The following is a 16456-nucleotide window of genomic DNA, read 5'->3' on the forward strand; positions in this document are numbered from 1 at the left end:
GGGCAGGCTCAGGCCTTGTGCTATGTCAGGGTCAGGTGCAACCTCATCACTGAGTCTGTGTCCTGGGGGTGGGGGATGTGGGGGGCTGCAGGGTGATCTCCCACCTTCATGAAGTCAGTGGCCTGTGCTCCCCACTGCCATGCTGGAGCCTCTGCATTTATTGACAAATAAAACTTGCAGAATTTTGCAGAATTTAAAAATATTGTGTGCAGAATTTTTAATTTTTTGGCACAGAATTTTTAATTTTTTGGTGCAGAATGCCCTCTGGAGCACAGTTGCCTACTTTCACGCAGTAAATAAGCACCCCTATTTTCACAATAAGCCAAAAATCAAGCTAATCACATTTCAAAACAAGGCCAAAACAAGCCAATCCCTAAGAACCCCAACACTCTGTGTGACTAGCTCCCCCTGGCATGCAGTCTGGGACTGTGGTGGGCCCGCTGTGCACCCCTGACTCTCTCCTCTGCTTGCCCCCCCTTGCCCCTGCTTGCCAGCAGCTGATCTAAAAAAAAGAAGCAACAAGCAACAATCTACGAGCCAAACAAGTAACAAGCTACAAGCCAAAAACTAGCCAACAAGCAACTCACAAGCCAATTAAGCCAAAAACAAGCCCAATTTCTGCATTTTTTTCACAGGTTTGGCATGTCTGCTCAGGAGTAATAGTATATACTATAAATCTTTCAGCATTTCCTCTAAATACTTGAGGAAGAGCACCCAGAAAGGATCCAATGAGAATCTGAACATTCAATCTGTTGTGGTAATTTATTCCTTCACAGATCTCCATCTGTATTCAGAATCGTAATTGTCCATTTTAATGGCAAAAATAAGAGTTTAGTGGTTTTCATTCCTATGAACTCTTCAAAGCCAGCACAGTCAACAGCAGTCCTATTCTATGCCTTCTTCAACTTCCTCAAACTGAGTGTTTTCCTAAGTTCCAATATGCAACACCTGTGCAAACCGTGAAGGCCAGGGGATTGTATAAGTGTCACCGAGGGCCTAATCTAGCCTGCACAACTTTATCACTGGCAACGATGCACAAGTGGAGAGAAGCCAGCTTGGCTCTCACTCAGACCCTAGATTGAGTTTGCAGCTCTGGAAGCAAGGGGAAAAAACCAACCCCTTATTTTGACTTGTAAGCTTGCTTAGCACATTTGACTGGAAATCACTGAGACAGTAAACGTGACACTGCACAATTTTTTTTCCACAGAATCACGGTTGTCAGGTACTATGGGGAAAACACAGTAAAAGAACGTAGTTGGATTCCCAGTGTGATGCCTTTCAGTCCTGCATGCATCCTGCTTGGCTTCAGAATTCCTATTTGCATCAATGGTGTGACCATCAGCTTTTAAAATTATCCAGGCCAGGCATACAACTATGGACGCAGACTAATTTCCTTCAGTGTTTGTTACTGTATTACGACAAACCTCAAGCACATATTCCATGATCATCAGTAGCTGAGGGACTGTCGTTTTTTTCTTAGTGGCTGAGTGAAGCTTAGATATACAAACACATAGTAGATTATTCAGAGAAGATGGAAGGAATGCAGTTGTCCCTGTAAACATTATTATGTTCTGTGAAAAATATTCTTGTACGGTGTATTCCTCAGCTGTGTGTATTTTTAAATAAGATCCTTAACACCCTATGGACTGAAATCTGTATACCTTTTTCAGACCTGAAGAAGCTCTTTGTGTAGCTGGAAAGCTTGTCTCTTTCAAAGTTGATCCAAGAAAAAAATATTACCTTGCTCACCTCATCTCTCTAAAATCTTGTGATATTTTATTTAATTAACATAGCTGATTTATCAGTTAAACAGAAGCTGACAAAAAACCAAAGTTTCTGACCCATGTGTTATTGTTTTTGCATTTTTGAATCTTATAAAATGCCAAAATATTTTAATGTAACAGAAATTATATGTTAGCTGGTTTGTTCTCAGATCTTGCATGCTCAGTAAAAAGCCCTTGGAAATATGGTTTTACACTGCTACTAACATTAAGAATAGAATGTGTATAAGGATACAGGTCCAGATCCTAAACTGATGTAAGTCAACATAGGTCCATAGGCTTCAGTGGAGCTATGCCAGCTTACACTAGTTCAGAGACTTGCCCATAGATTTGATACTTAACATATTTGCACAACTATATATTAAAATAGCTCTTAATGTATAGGTTCATATATATACCCAGAGAGACAGTGTTGTTATACTATATAATAAAGAATCTATCACATAATTACAATTTTATGGTACAATTTAAGAAACATCAAGATATAATGGCTTCCTATGCCAACAACTGATAGTCAGTAAAGAATAACTATTAGTGTATCATGAATTGTGATACCGTATAGTTCAATAACCACAATATAACAGGAAAGCTGGTAACAAAATTGCTTTTAGGAAGCTTTCCTGCAGGAACTGTACTTCCAGTGGTATAACTCAAGTCATATTATCTGTTTTGATGTGCATGCAGGATATTGTATATCAGTATCTAAAAGGTTATTGAGAGCTTGAAACGTGTCGACAAGCCACAAAAATTGAACTGCCAGCTTTACCCAAACCTAATTTGGAGTCCCATTCCACTCCCATTTCACTGGCAGTGTCCCAGAGTGGATTGCAGTTGGCTGGTCTCGTCCTATAGCATAAATGATCCCATTGTTTGGTCGGTATAGCAAGTGGTAGCATGATGGACATAGGAAATTGAGGTGCAACGAAGCGGCAGAGGAGGAATAATTTGCTTTAGAAGAGTGTCTTAGACTGTAAGCTGTTTGTGGCAAGGATCATATTTTTGTTCTGTATTGTACAGAGCCTAGCACAATGTTGTCCTATGCCATGATTGGGGCTTCTAGTGCTGCCACAGAACAGATAATAAATAAATAATACAAAAAAGTTTCCTTCCCCCACCCCCCTTTTTTCTTTTAGGAGACAGGTTTGTATGGGTTTTTTTATTAGATTAGTGGCACTCTCTAGTGGCACTCTCTAAGATATGGAGAAGGTGCTTTTCATAAACATAAGCATACACATAAATCTTGAATTTCCTGTCTGTAGTTTAGTAAACAGGGACAAAGCCATGGTTTGGACTGAATTGGCTTTTCTTTTAAACGGGCAAATCTGTGGTAGCTTTGTGCCGACACTGAAATCAGAGTATATAGTCCTTATGTTAAACCTGGTATTTACTGGTTACTAAATTATCTTTGAGTAAAATCCATGTTCCATTGTAATGAAGTGCAAAACTCCCATTGATTTCAATAGGATCAGGATTTGAGTCTTTGTGAATGTGGAAGCGTTCATGAGCAGTCATTGCTAATGCAAAGAAAAATTATAGGGCAGTTCAAACCAAGCTACTAAAGCCATTGAACCTCCAAGGAAGCTGTAGCAAAGTAACTGGGGAATAGTGGGCACTGGAAGTAGTAGAGACATTTACTGGAGCTAACATGCATTGTGAAAATTTAAAGAATGTTATTTTGATGGGGTGGGAGAGTGGAAGTTTTCCATAAAAGTTTTAAGCAAGAAAGCAAAATCCTGGGAATCAAGGAGATGAAAGAAGGATTTGATGTCATAGACTAAAAGACAGAAAATAGTAAACTTTAAAAGATAACTGTAAAAACGTAACAGTAAAAAGAGGAGTTGTGGAGTAGGCAGACACAGTATGTTGTAAAGCGAGCAAATAAAGGTCTCTTAAAATGGGTTTAAATGGTTGAAATTAGATCTAGAAGCTTGGAGAAAAGAAAGAGTCGACGAATACTAGCACCACCAACTGTACAGGGAGATGTCAGCAAACCAGTAAAGTGCCTGAAACCACTATGGCTTATTGCTAAAAGCAGCCAAGTCAGCAGGCTGTAGATTGGCCAAGTCAGCAGGCTTAGCTTCACCGGGGGAGGGGGGGGGGAGGCGCTTTGGATGCCACAGAAAGGGCAGCTTGACTCCCCGTCCTTCCTGATAAGAATTGTGTTGAAGTGGCTGATACATGCATTTTAGAAGAGCAGGATGTGCCCCAGGAATGTCTGTTGGGGCCTCAAGGCTGCAAACTCTGGAAAAACCCACACCTGGTTAATCGATAATCAGAAGGAACCTCTTGCTTGACCACTGAAACTGCTTGCTTAACAAGTTTTCTTTAAGGGACATGTCATTCTATTACTAATGTATAAATAAGGAGGGAAAGTTTGAGGTAGTTGGACTCTTTTTGGACTCTCCCTCTGGATACATCTTGCAGTCCCCACCGGCAGATGGAAGATTTGGCCACTGGAAGTCTGCCGCTGTGTCACTCGAGAGCCACTCGAGAGCCACACTCAACTTTGGTAATTATCAAGGGTTGGGGTATTTTACTAACCTTTTGCGGAGGTGTGTAAGTGCTTGAGACTAAGTAAGTTTAGCTTTAAGTGAAAGCACTCTTGTGTTGTCCCCTTTGTGCCAGCCATCTATTGGTCGGATGGCTGTGTCTCTCCTGATTTATTTCCTGACAGCACCTCACATAGAGTAAAAGTTACCAAGAGCTTTGGGTTGAAAGACCCTGAGTAACATAACCAGGGAAGTGTTTAAAATGATGCTAACCAATTTGCTATAAAGGTCAAAAAATTGTAGAGTAAAACCTTTGTGAGAATTATATCTGATTTCCTTATGTGCAGTTTGTCTTGATTTTAAAATGTATCTTCAGTTACCAAACAGTAAGACACGTGAACTGTAAATAGAAAGCCTGATGACAGCTGACCCCTGATCACTAAGGAGCTTTCATAATTTGTTGGGTAACCTGTCATCTGTATTCTGTACAGCATTCAAGCTACATGCAACAAGAAAAACTAAATAAAATGTGGGAAAGAAAGGGAGTGCCATCCCTTTTGCAAGAATTATGCTTTACTTGCTTCCTTATGATACCTAGATACTACAGCAGTGGGTCCATTAGAAAGAGAAAGCAGTCAGTATTTTGTTCTTACATATAATTTAATTTAATAAAATAAAATGTTTCTGTATCTTCTAAAAGCTGACATTTAAAAGTAGAGTTCATTGGCAATATCTGTTTCCTGAATGGTACCACAGCAGATATCAACACTGCAAAGGCAAAATTCTCTTCACTCCTCTGCATTGCAGGTCTCAGTTGTATACTCTGCTGTATTTCTGTGCACAGAACTCCCATTGAGGTCAATGAGAGCTCTGAACATGGAATGAGTATAGACTATGCAACAGAGAGCTGCACTGTGAATTAGTGAGTGATTCTCACTGGCTTGTTTATAGGGATTAGTATTCTTGCTACCCAGCCCTGTGATATACAATATGAATAGCTCAGTTATGTTTTTTGACATAATTACCAGAATCTTGTTGGTGGAAACTTCTCCTGAGAGACTGTTCCACAGCTTAATACATCTTACTGCGAGAATATTTTTCCTGAGTTTTCACTTTTTAAAGAAGTCATACCCTTATCCTTTGTCACTGACTAAATAATTCTTCTCTCTTTGGTGTTTAAGCTCTGCAAGTATTCATATGTGCTTGTAAGCACCCCACCATACCCACTAAAAAATAACATTAAAATACAGGTGAACCTCCCTTTCTGACAACAGCTTGAGAATATTCCCAGAAACTTTTTATAATCTGGAGTTACAGTAATTATGCCTCAAAGCTTTCTAAACCTCTGTATGCAGACATGGAAGTACATGTTTTCTGTGACTACAGTGAGCAAGATTTGACCCTTAAAGTCTAATTGATGATGAACAATCCTCTGTTAACAGGGAGATGGACTAGGTAACCGAGTAGGTCTTTTCCATCTCTAGGGAATCCATGATTGTAATCACAGCGTACGCCAATATTTGCCCCCCCATCTCTTTTTTTTTTTGTATCGACAGTGTTAATATACCATATCAGTGATAAGCCTGTAACTTATTTCCATTCAGCTATAACTGCTGGTAATTCTTTTTTATTTTCTGCTGATTGATGCTAAATTAAGTTGGAATTACATATTATGTCCACGTGACTACTAAATGAGGTCGTCATAATTGATGTTATCACACTGAATATCAAAAGTAGCAATGAGGATTTGTGTCTCCACTCCCAAGTGTTGCTGAAATGCCCTGCTGGATTTTGCATTATTTCACTAAATTGAGAGATTAGTTAAAAACTGTCATTTACCCAGTGCTTACTCTCTACTGCCTTCATTTATTAAGCTTGGCTTAATGGATTTTGTGTCAAGTTCTTGTACATTGGCTGTAAAAGTTAATTATAATAATAAAGCTATTTTACATAGTCTGACAAAATGACCTCAGCTTTGTGGCTACATCAGAAGGACTTGGCAAAGGAATTAAATTATTATGCAAGGATTAGAAAGGTTAGGGAATCTCTACAGGACTGTTTGTCTGCTGGATCACTACTTTGAAATGGGACTGGTTTGGTGATCATCATCTGATGAACATTCCCTAAAAAATGAGTTGATGGGCTCAATCCAGTTCTTTTGGTATATATATATGTAGCACCTTCTAGTCAGTTCACTGGCATTAATGGATTAAGCCTGACAACACCCCTGTAAGGTACAGTAGATAAATATTATTCTTCCTATTTTGCAAATGAATGAACTGAGACCCAAGAGATAAGGGCCATATTTTCCACTATGCAGGAAAAATATACACAGGGGACAGGAAACAACATGAGTGGAAAATTTGTTCTGCCAGTGAGGAGTTTGTGTTCCCTGTAAAATTGGCTAGGGGATCCTAAATGCCTAGATCTCAGGAGATATGGTGGGGCTGAGATCACCATGCAGAGACCTCTGCACTGCTGATCAGCTCACAGCTTCAGAGACTCAGAGAAATACAGGACTCGCAGGGACCTCGGTAGGTCAGCTAATCCAGCCCCGTAAGTGTTATCTAGACCATCCTTGATAGCTGCTTGTCTAACCTGATTTTAAAAACCTCCAGTGGTGGAGATCCCACAGCCTCCCTAGGTAACATGCATCCTTCATCAGCCATGCTATTAATGCCTGATCCATATCATTTTCCTTTCCAAATCCCCATCATACGTGGGCTACAAACTTTAAGATAATATAGATTTTTTTTGGAGGATATCAGTCTTCTGGCTGCTGGACTTTAGGAATAACTCAATTATCTTAAAATTAACACAGTGGTGATAGAAATATAACACCTTCAGATATAGGCAGCCACAGAAAAGAGGTGCTAATGACATCCCATAAATTTTGGTGGTTGTTCTTTAAAGAGATAATAATCACCTCTTTCAGATTAAATAGGATGGGTAGATCAGAAGGTTTGTTTTGTGGGAAATCTAATTTACTTTGTGAATTATGCTATAATTTGACTGAACTTTTGTGTTCACTTTACTTCACCATATAATTAGTCATTATAGAGAATCAAAATTATTGTTGTCTCTTTAAGAACAAAGGCCTCAGAAACTGATAATTATTTCACAGTTCAACATTTTGTTCCTTTTCCTTCCCATGCAGCCTACAGTATGACTCGTTAGAAATGTTCAGACTAAGAACTACATTAGCGGGGAGGGGAAAGATCGGCTCCACCCTAGTGGCAGTGCCGGGAGATTGTGGGTACTGCTGTACTGCAAACACAGAATCAGCAGGTCTTGCATCCTCTCTCTTGCTCATGCGCTAGAGGGAAGCACCACACACTCATATGCAAAGAATTAAGTTATGTGGCACTGAGGGGAGCGTGTTACAAATTTTAAAGGGGTAACAAGAGCTATCTCTCATCATGTTCCTGCACAGCATCTGTAGAGGCACCATGGATCTGGTTCTCATTGACATTAAAGCCCACTTTCACTGCTTTGGCAGTGGAAAGTGGCCTTGAAGAGAGCATACATTTAATTCGCTGTCATTGTAAGACTTCTTTACACTGGAGGAGTGGTATAAAGGAACCTTAGGGTAAATGAGAGACAGGCCCTAAGCCTAAGGGCATGTCTGCATTACAAGCACAGGGTGCGACTGCAGCTCATGTAGCCATACTTGAGCTAGTTTTAATCTAGCTAATTCAAGTACCAGAACAGTGAGGCTGCAGCAGTGTGTGCTTCAGAGTGGGATGTACAAGCCTGCTTGGAACCCTGGTAGTTACTTTTGGGGCTACTTTGTAGTGAAGTGCACTTTGCCACAGCTTCTCTGCTGCAGAACCTGAGCTACGTTAGAGCTAGCTCAGGTATGTCTACGCAAGATGCAGTCCCCCCACCCCCCATGATGGCAAATGCAGACACGTCCTTAGGCTTAGGGCCTGACTCTCATTTATCCTAAGGTCTCTTTATATCATTTAGCAGTTGTAGTGGGCCAAATAACAACCAAGCCTAAATCTCTCTCCATTCCCGAAAACTATATCTGCAGTTTCTGATTTTTTCTTTTCTTCTTTTTTAATTTCCTGATTTCTTACAGTGAATGCTATACTTAGAATACAAATGGTGCTGTTCAGCTAATCTGAACTGATGTTGAGCCATGTCTTTGTCAAGATGTGACAGCCCACTCGGGGGACTGGTTTCAGTCTGCATGAGTTTCGCACACCTAAACCAATAGGTTCTGTCCACAGGGCTGGAGCCCACAACGTCCCTTCTGGTTCCTTTGGAATTTGGAGTTTGTATGAATGGAGAGAGAGAAAAATTGGTCTTTCCCATCTTATCCAGAGAGCAGTTATAATCAGCAAGCAAAGTAGATTCCACAGAAGTAAAGATGTAATTATATAACCCACAACCATCTGCATAGACCCTGAGGTACAGAGATGTTTTTACTTCAGGAGAAGTCTAAGTGTCAGTATAGTTCTGAAAATCATGCCTTTGTTTTTTTGTCCATGCCCAACCTGCACTTCTAAAGAGCTTGACTAAAGAAGACAGCTTTGTTTTAATGTTTCTTACAATAAGAATTACTTTTAGATGATGATAACAACGAAAATATTGAAAATCCTTTCACACTATGATTCGATCCTTGTTGCCAATTGTGTGGCAGTGGAATTGAGGTCTGGACAGAAACTGGATGTGGAAGAGCATTGTGAGTTCATTAGCATCCTCAGCTAGGTGTTTCCTTCTTCCTGTGCTACCTTCTTGTATTGGGATTTTGAAAAAGTTGCGAGCTTAATATCATGTAAAGCATCTTTCATCCTTAAATGTCCCAAAGCACTTTGTTTCACTGACCAGCAAAATGCAGACACCTGTACAGTGAAACAGTGTCGGTATTTAACAGCACAAAGCAACATTACACAAGTTTTAGTCCAAAAAATGAAAAATATTATATGCAATTGAAATTGCAGGGGAAATTTAGATAAACTAAACACACATGATCCAGTATTATAATTTTGCTATGACACTAAGGCTAGTATCACTAGACTTTGAAAAAATTTGATGAGATCTCTAATCTCTTATCAGACCCTAGTTTAATTTCACATCCAACAAACACTACCTATAAAACCATAGTCCTGTAACATCATTCTGGAGTACTGATTTAGTAATGATTCAGAGACAAAAGTGCTATCTACCAAATCATAAATACCATTACCCTGAGAACTCTTGATTTTTCCCAGGAGCAGGATTCCTATTAAAGTATGAATGACCAAAACCAGTTCTGCTTATCTTGCAAGAGCAGCTAATATCACAACCAGATATGGTATGAATACAGAACTGGTATGGATGGCTCACAGCCGCTTTTACTTATGCTCTAAGCTTCCCAAGGTCCTCTACAGGCCTTGAAAAACAAAGAATTGCCAGTACACATTGTACTTCAGCCACACTCTTTCTTTGTCCCTGGCCCTGCCCTGACACAGCCCCTGTGCTAAGGGCTGGGAACAGGACTGGTGTAACATCCTTACACCATCTTTTAACAGCCAAGGAGTCCCCTTGTATAAGGGATAGTCTCAGGGAGCCATTTTCAACATCTCTGAGGAAACTTTATGCCAGCAGACTGCTGTAAAAGGGGTGATGTCATGCTCAGGACATCCAGAAATGTGAGCCCCTGTGTTACCCTGTGCCTTAGCAAGAGCAAGGGCTTTGCTGTTGCTAAACTGTATCAGTTCCCTGACACACCAACTCATCTGCCTTGCCAGAAAGCTCTTCAGGACTCTGCCAAGCTAAACCTTTCCTTGCAGACAACAACCAGTGAACCCCAGTTCCCAAGTTACCCACAGATGTCTCCCTGCAGTGTCCAATCCCTCACATGGGATGCTTACAGAAATTATTAAATTCATTGCCTCCAAAGAGACATGGCACACATCAGCCTGTAAGGTTAGCTAGAGGCTCACACTTCATTTAAATACACAGCGCTCAGATGGTTTTGTAATAAAACCAGAATAAGTTTATTAACAGGAAATAAGTGATACTAAGCAAAGAAAAAAAAGACAGGTATGGTTACAAACAATAAAATAAAACATGCCTTCTAGTGACTAAAACTTAATTTTAGCTAGTTATGATCTTTGCCTGAGCAGTTTTCTTACTTACCATTGGTTCACATCATCCCTACCCCACCAGATTGGTGATCCAACTTTCACAGGCTCAGAGAGTGGTTCACCCTCTGTCCACTCAGTGATGGATAACTAAAATGCCTTTTTGCTCCCCTTGTATTACTCAAAGTCTATTGTCTGTGCCTCAAGAGCCAGGAGTGCAAATTCTGTCCCCTGGTGTGATTGTTAAACAGTTTTCTCCCTTGCTTGTTTAGCTTGGTGGCTCTGTTTACCTTATACATAAATGTACTTTCATTGTTCACTGTTAGGATTCTGCAAGCTGGTCAGACAAGTAAAGACAAATTCCTTTTTCTAGGGTGGGCTAGGTTTATGCATTGTCTCCCAAGCACATGTAAAGCACAAATTTCAGCACACATCTATACTTTGTACACAACCAGTCCTTACATCACACAATAATTTTTGGGACCAATGTGTCACCAATTTACACAGGATACCCCAGATGACCCCTCTGAGATACATATTATAACAACAATGCATTGGGGCAATGATTGTGTCAGGCCTGAGTTACAGGATGGGGGGCCCTCTTTCATTTGGCACTGAGGTGCTCCCAGGGTTACAAAGATCCTTATCTGTAAGTGAGAATCAGGCCCAAAGTTTGACTGAGTCAGTGGCAAAAGAAGGTGTTTGACAGGTGAGGAATTAAATGAGAGAAATGTAGAAGCACACCATTAAAAGATTAAGAGGTTTGTAAAATATTGTAAAGTGTGCAAGAGCATAAGACATGTTAGCTCTCTCGTCATCACATGTTAAAAGCTTTGTCCCCTGGTGACCTTACGGAAAGCAGTGAGGACTTGGAGCTTTGCTGTGCACATTTGTGACTGGGGCTATAAGTCTTCCTCTGAGAAGGCAATAGAGCTAGCTATGATTTTCAAGTTCAGATTTTCTGAAGACAGTTCCTGCTTTTTTGTATATGCTGGATCTCTGTAGACAAGCACTGTGTGTTTATGAAGTCTGAATTGCTGTCTGTTTTTGTTATTGTTAAATTTTTAATGTAAGATTCCCTCATCTCGTTATCTCTTCGCAGGATTCTAGTCACCCTTCAATAATTTTCATTAAATTACAGCAACTGCAACTTTACTGAGCGTAAAATTTCCCTACAGTGTCCTCGAATGTTTTAGCTGTGAACTGGGGAAATTTGTAATTCTGACCACAAATCTACTGTAACGGGGGCATCTGATTCAATCTCCTTACAGAATGCCTCTTGTGAGAACTGCCCTTTTTCTTCTTTGAAATGACAAATCTCCATCATTGGAGATTTTTAAGAGAAGGTTGGACAAACACCTGTCAGGGATGGTCTAGTTAATACTTGGTCCTGCCGTGAGTGCGGGGGACTGGACTAGATGACCTCTCGAGGTCCCTTCCAGTTCTATGATTCTATAAAGGAATGACCCCAACTTCTGTTTGTTCAGCGTAGTTAGTGCATCTTGACATCTAAAGGCAATTTTGGTGCCGTTTCCTTTATGGATCATCATTAAAATGCTAATATGATTCATTCGGGAATCCAATCTGCTTTCTTTTATTGTTTTTGCTGTTGTTCTTTTGTTGTTATTGCTAAAGAATAATGCTTGTGAAGGAGCAAATAAAGATTGATTTTTCTTTAGCATTATCTGAACCTGAAGTGCTGAGACAAGCAAAACATGTTTCCATTACTTAACTAAGCAAACAATGGCATATCAATCATAAAGGCAGCTGGACCAAGGTGTCTTTTTCATAAAGTGGTAGATTTCTCATGAAGGACAGTTTAATGGGCTGCTGCCAATGAAATTGCTAAAGAACTGGTAATCCCAGAGGGCCATACAAAACTGGAGCTAGCAGAAGGTGTCAGTTAGGATATGAGAAGTAGCCCAGTGTCAAGAGACTTGAGAAAAGGAGATTGAAAAAAGTTGAAGTGCATTTCTTAATTATTTGCTTCTTGACACTGATTGTTTTAAATCAACGTTTCTATTTTTAACCTGCTTGGACTGGCTATGAGATCAGAGAAATGTTTCTGCCATTAATGTTTATCATGTTAACATTGTGGTTTCATTCCCCCTTTGATCATGCTTAAATATACTTCTGACATGTTCTTTTGATGTTTGTTGTCTTTTTAAAACACATTTTGACTTTGATTAAATCCTTTCCACTGAAGGTGTTTTTTGGGCCTGGAATGTGGAAAAGAATATGATACACAGGGTGTTGTGACTGCTTATATTATTAGAAGAACCATGTGTTTCTTAATAGTTATAGACATGTTTTGGGATCACATAGACTCCAGTAATTTGTATATGGTGATCTGAGATAGTCATATCCATCGATAATAGTCTGCGGAGCACTATCATGGGTACTACTGCTTTCGGCTTCTGCTTCCACTTCCCATTCAGCAGTTCTTTTAGCTCATTCCAGCATAGCCTCTCTTCTATATGTCATCAACTTCCTTATGTGTCTGTGCTGACCATATGAAGTATGTCAGTGCTGCCTGAATTATCTTAAACTGTCCCTGGGGAACTCTTGGTAATAAGATAAGTTAGTGAACTAGCTAAAATTTTCAGGGTGATGCTTTATCCCTAGTCTCAACAGCTGAACAGATATACTGGGGAACATACTTCCTTTTGCTGCATGAGTGCACTAATAGGAAAACAGGGTATATGAAGTGCCTGACTTTTACGCATCATCTCCACTCCTTCCCTGAAAGAAGAGAAAGACAGAATTGCAATCCAGGGCTGCAGAGAGTGCTAAATTGGGTGACAGGTAACTATCTGGCTGGATCACCGTGGCCCCAAAGGACTTGGTTTGGGCAAAGTCAGGCCCCCAAGAGTTGTTGGGCAATAGGCTCCAGACATCAGGCAAGACGTTCATCACAAGCTAGGGCAAGGCCATTGCAAAGTTGTTGAATTTCCTCAGATCAGGTCAAGTGTGCATGGCTGCTGCTGGTATCATGTAACCCCATACAAGTTGGGCGCTCAGCATTTAAACTGGGAATCTCGCCACTGAGTGGTGGGAGGGGTGTGCCAGATACCCATTGGAATGAAAAATAATAGCCACAAAGGAGTAATTCCAGCTGTCACTGCTGCCTTGCAGCTAGCTCTTGGTTGAGCAAAGACTAGGGGAGACAACTCTGAACTAAACCCGCTGTGGAGAAAGCGTTAGATGGTTGGCATTGCAATTCAGCTCTGCCTTCCAGCATCTCCTGCAGCTGTGCTGGCTTCTAAACATCTTGGTCTTCTGAGCCTTTGGGCCTGGATAATACCACCAAGAGGGGGGCTGTGATCCTAAGCCCAACCACTGCCTCCTTATTTCTTTTCTGCTTAGGTGTATGCACCAAAGATTTGGGTATGATGGTCTCCCTCTTCAAACTTGCTTGTTGGAATATGAGGACAACATGCACTGGTATGTCAAACAACCTAGAGGAGGTCAGTTACTGGAGGAAGACTGCCATCACTGACAGAGAGCTGGAGAAGCTTGACATTGATATAGCCTCTCTCTCTGAGACTGGACTAACATACAGGCTCTCTATGCAAGATGCAATGTTTCTTCTTTTGGCATGGAGAAAGCAAACAAGGCCTCTCTGAGGACAGGGTGGATTTTGCAGTCAAAAATTCATTCACACCTCTAGTCGAATATCCCATTGCAACATCAGAATGTATCATATTAGTAAGAATATCTACCACAGGTGGATTTGCCAACATCATTAGCACATATGTGCCAACACTTTTCTTCACCTCTGTAGAGAAGGACTTGCTCTATCAGCAGCTCAGCTGTGTCATCAGCAAGCTACCACTAGGCAACCAACTCTGTCTACTGAAAGACTTCAGTGCTAAAGTCAGTTCACATCACGAGATGTGGCTGCTAATCACTGGCCACCATGGAGTGGGAAAAATTAACAACAATGGTCAAAGACTATTGGAGCTCTTCACCCACCAACAACTGTGTATTACCAACACATGCATCACATGGAGACACACTCCTGATCTGGACACTAGCATCAACTAGATGTAATTGTCACCTGTAGAAAACACCTAAAGGATGCCCTCCATACTTGCAATCTTCACAGTGGAGACTGTGATATAGACCATGCACTTGTATGCTCAGGGATGAAAGTAACTTAAAGGACCTACCGGTACGCCAGAGTCCTGAGCAGAGGGGCAGGGCGCCAACCAGAAGGGGGCGGGGCCTCAACTGGAAGAGGTGGGGTCTTTAGAGCCCCGAACTCTTTAAATTGCCGCCGGAGTACACCCCCCTCCAAAAAGTGTCAAGAATAAGGATAACCTCTATGCATGGCCTTCATAGATCTTACAAAAGCTTTTGACCTGGTTAACAGAAAGGATCTTTTTCAGTTGCTAGAGAGAACTGGTTGCCTCCCAATCCTCCTCAGTCTCATTCAATCCTTCCATAATAGCATGAAGGCTATAGTCCAATGTGATGGTGATCAATCTGACATCTTTGAAATTCCCAGTGATGTTGGACAGGGAGGAGTTTTGGCACCAACATTCTTCAGTTTATTTTTCTCTTTGCTGGGCCATCATCTAGCACCAAAGTGGACATCTCCATACAAGATCAGATGGAAAACTCTTCAACCTTGTATGTCTACAACCAAAAAGCAAAGTCAAACATCTGCTGATATGAGAAGTGATATTAGTTGATGACACAGTGCTCATCACACATAGTGTATATAGTTAATTAGCATATAAACTGAGGAGCATCCTTAGTAAATAAAGTAGTGGTTTTAATGAGCCAGATCCTCAGTTGATGAAAATCAGCATAGCATAATCTGGCTCATTACCTCCCTAAATATGTGGTGATATGTGTTAAAATGATATTTTAATATATGATGCTAGAACAGCTTATAATCTGACATAGGGACAGGACTCTTTCAATAGTTAAATATAGTTCACACTGAATTATCCCAGCAGGATGTAAAATGCCGTAGGAAGAAGAACAGCTTGGTAATTCTCTTTGATTTACCTCCTTTTCCCTGGTTAAAGAGGCCAACGGAAATATTTGATTGAAAAATGCAATATTGGGCCAGGTTTCAGAGTAACAGCCATGTTAGTCTGTATTCGCAAAAAGAAAAGGAGTACTTGTGGCACCTTAGAGACTAACCAATTTATTTGAGCATGAAGTGAGCTGTAGCTCATGGAAGCTTATGCTCAAATAAATTGGTTAGTCTCTAAGGTGCCACAAGTACTCCTTTTCTTTTTGTGAATATTGGCCAGATCTTCCTCTGGTGTAAACTGTCACAGCCTCATTGAAGTCAATGGATCTATGCTGATTTACACGAGTATATGTCCTAATTTCTTTGCCCATTGTTTTCTATTTTTTTATCAGTCTCTCTTGAGGCTTTATATATCTACAGTATCATTGTCTAGATATAGACATATGTGTGGAAGGGGAATTTGTACTTTGAATAATGATGTCAATAGAGCTGGTCAGAAAATGGTATTTTTCATTAAACTTTTCTTAAAAAATGAAAAAACTCATTTTAAAAATCTTTTCCACCTAAAGGGTTTTGTTTTTCCACACACAAAAAAAATGGTTTTCAAAACATTGTTTTGTTTCTGTTTTTAGTAGTTAAAAAAATGGAAAATTTCAAACAAAATGGCCATTTTTCATCCAAAAATGTTTTATAGAATGATTTTTAACCTGTTCTTGAGTGTTCTGTCTATAGTTCCTATTACTACAGATGCTGAGAACCTCCCAATCTTTAGTGTATTTATCTTCACAGCACCCTTACATTTTATACACGGGGGACTAAGACACAGAGAGGTTAAGTGACTTGATTAAGGTCACAGAGGATGTATATGGTAGTTCAGGGATGTGAACACAGCTCTCCCAATTCTCAGCCAAACACCCTAGCTACTGGACAAACCATCTTCTTCCTCTATCATAGCTTTCCTGAGCAGTTTTCATTTCTGCTGTATAGAAAGTCAAAATAAACAAGGAAATAAGAAGTAGGCAAGACTGAATGTGAAAGAAACTCTCAGCAATCCATGTATGGAATTAGGAAGCTGTGCTGTAATGTTACAATACAGTTAATAGAGCAATTTCATATGTATTA

The 16456-nt window shown here is 40.3% G+C and overlaps 1 protein-coding gene across 2 annotated transcripts in view; it reads left to right on the plus strand.

Moving 5' to 3' along the window:
* The window catches only part of SEMA3A (semaphorin 3A), a 289689-nt gene that overhangs the window by 226797 nt on the left and 46436 nt on the right, over positions 1–16456 (plus strand). The gene's annotated exons all lie outside the window — the stretch shown is intronic.

This window comes from Caretta caretta, chromosome 1, assembly GCF_965140235.1.
Source record: "Caretta caretta isolate rCarCar2 chromosome 1, rCarCar1.hap1, whole genome shotgun sequence".
Taxonomy (NCBI): Eukaryota; Metazoa; Chordata; order Testudines; family Cheloniidae; genus Caretta; species Caretta caretta.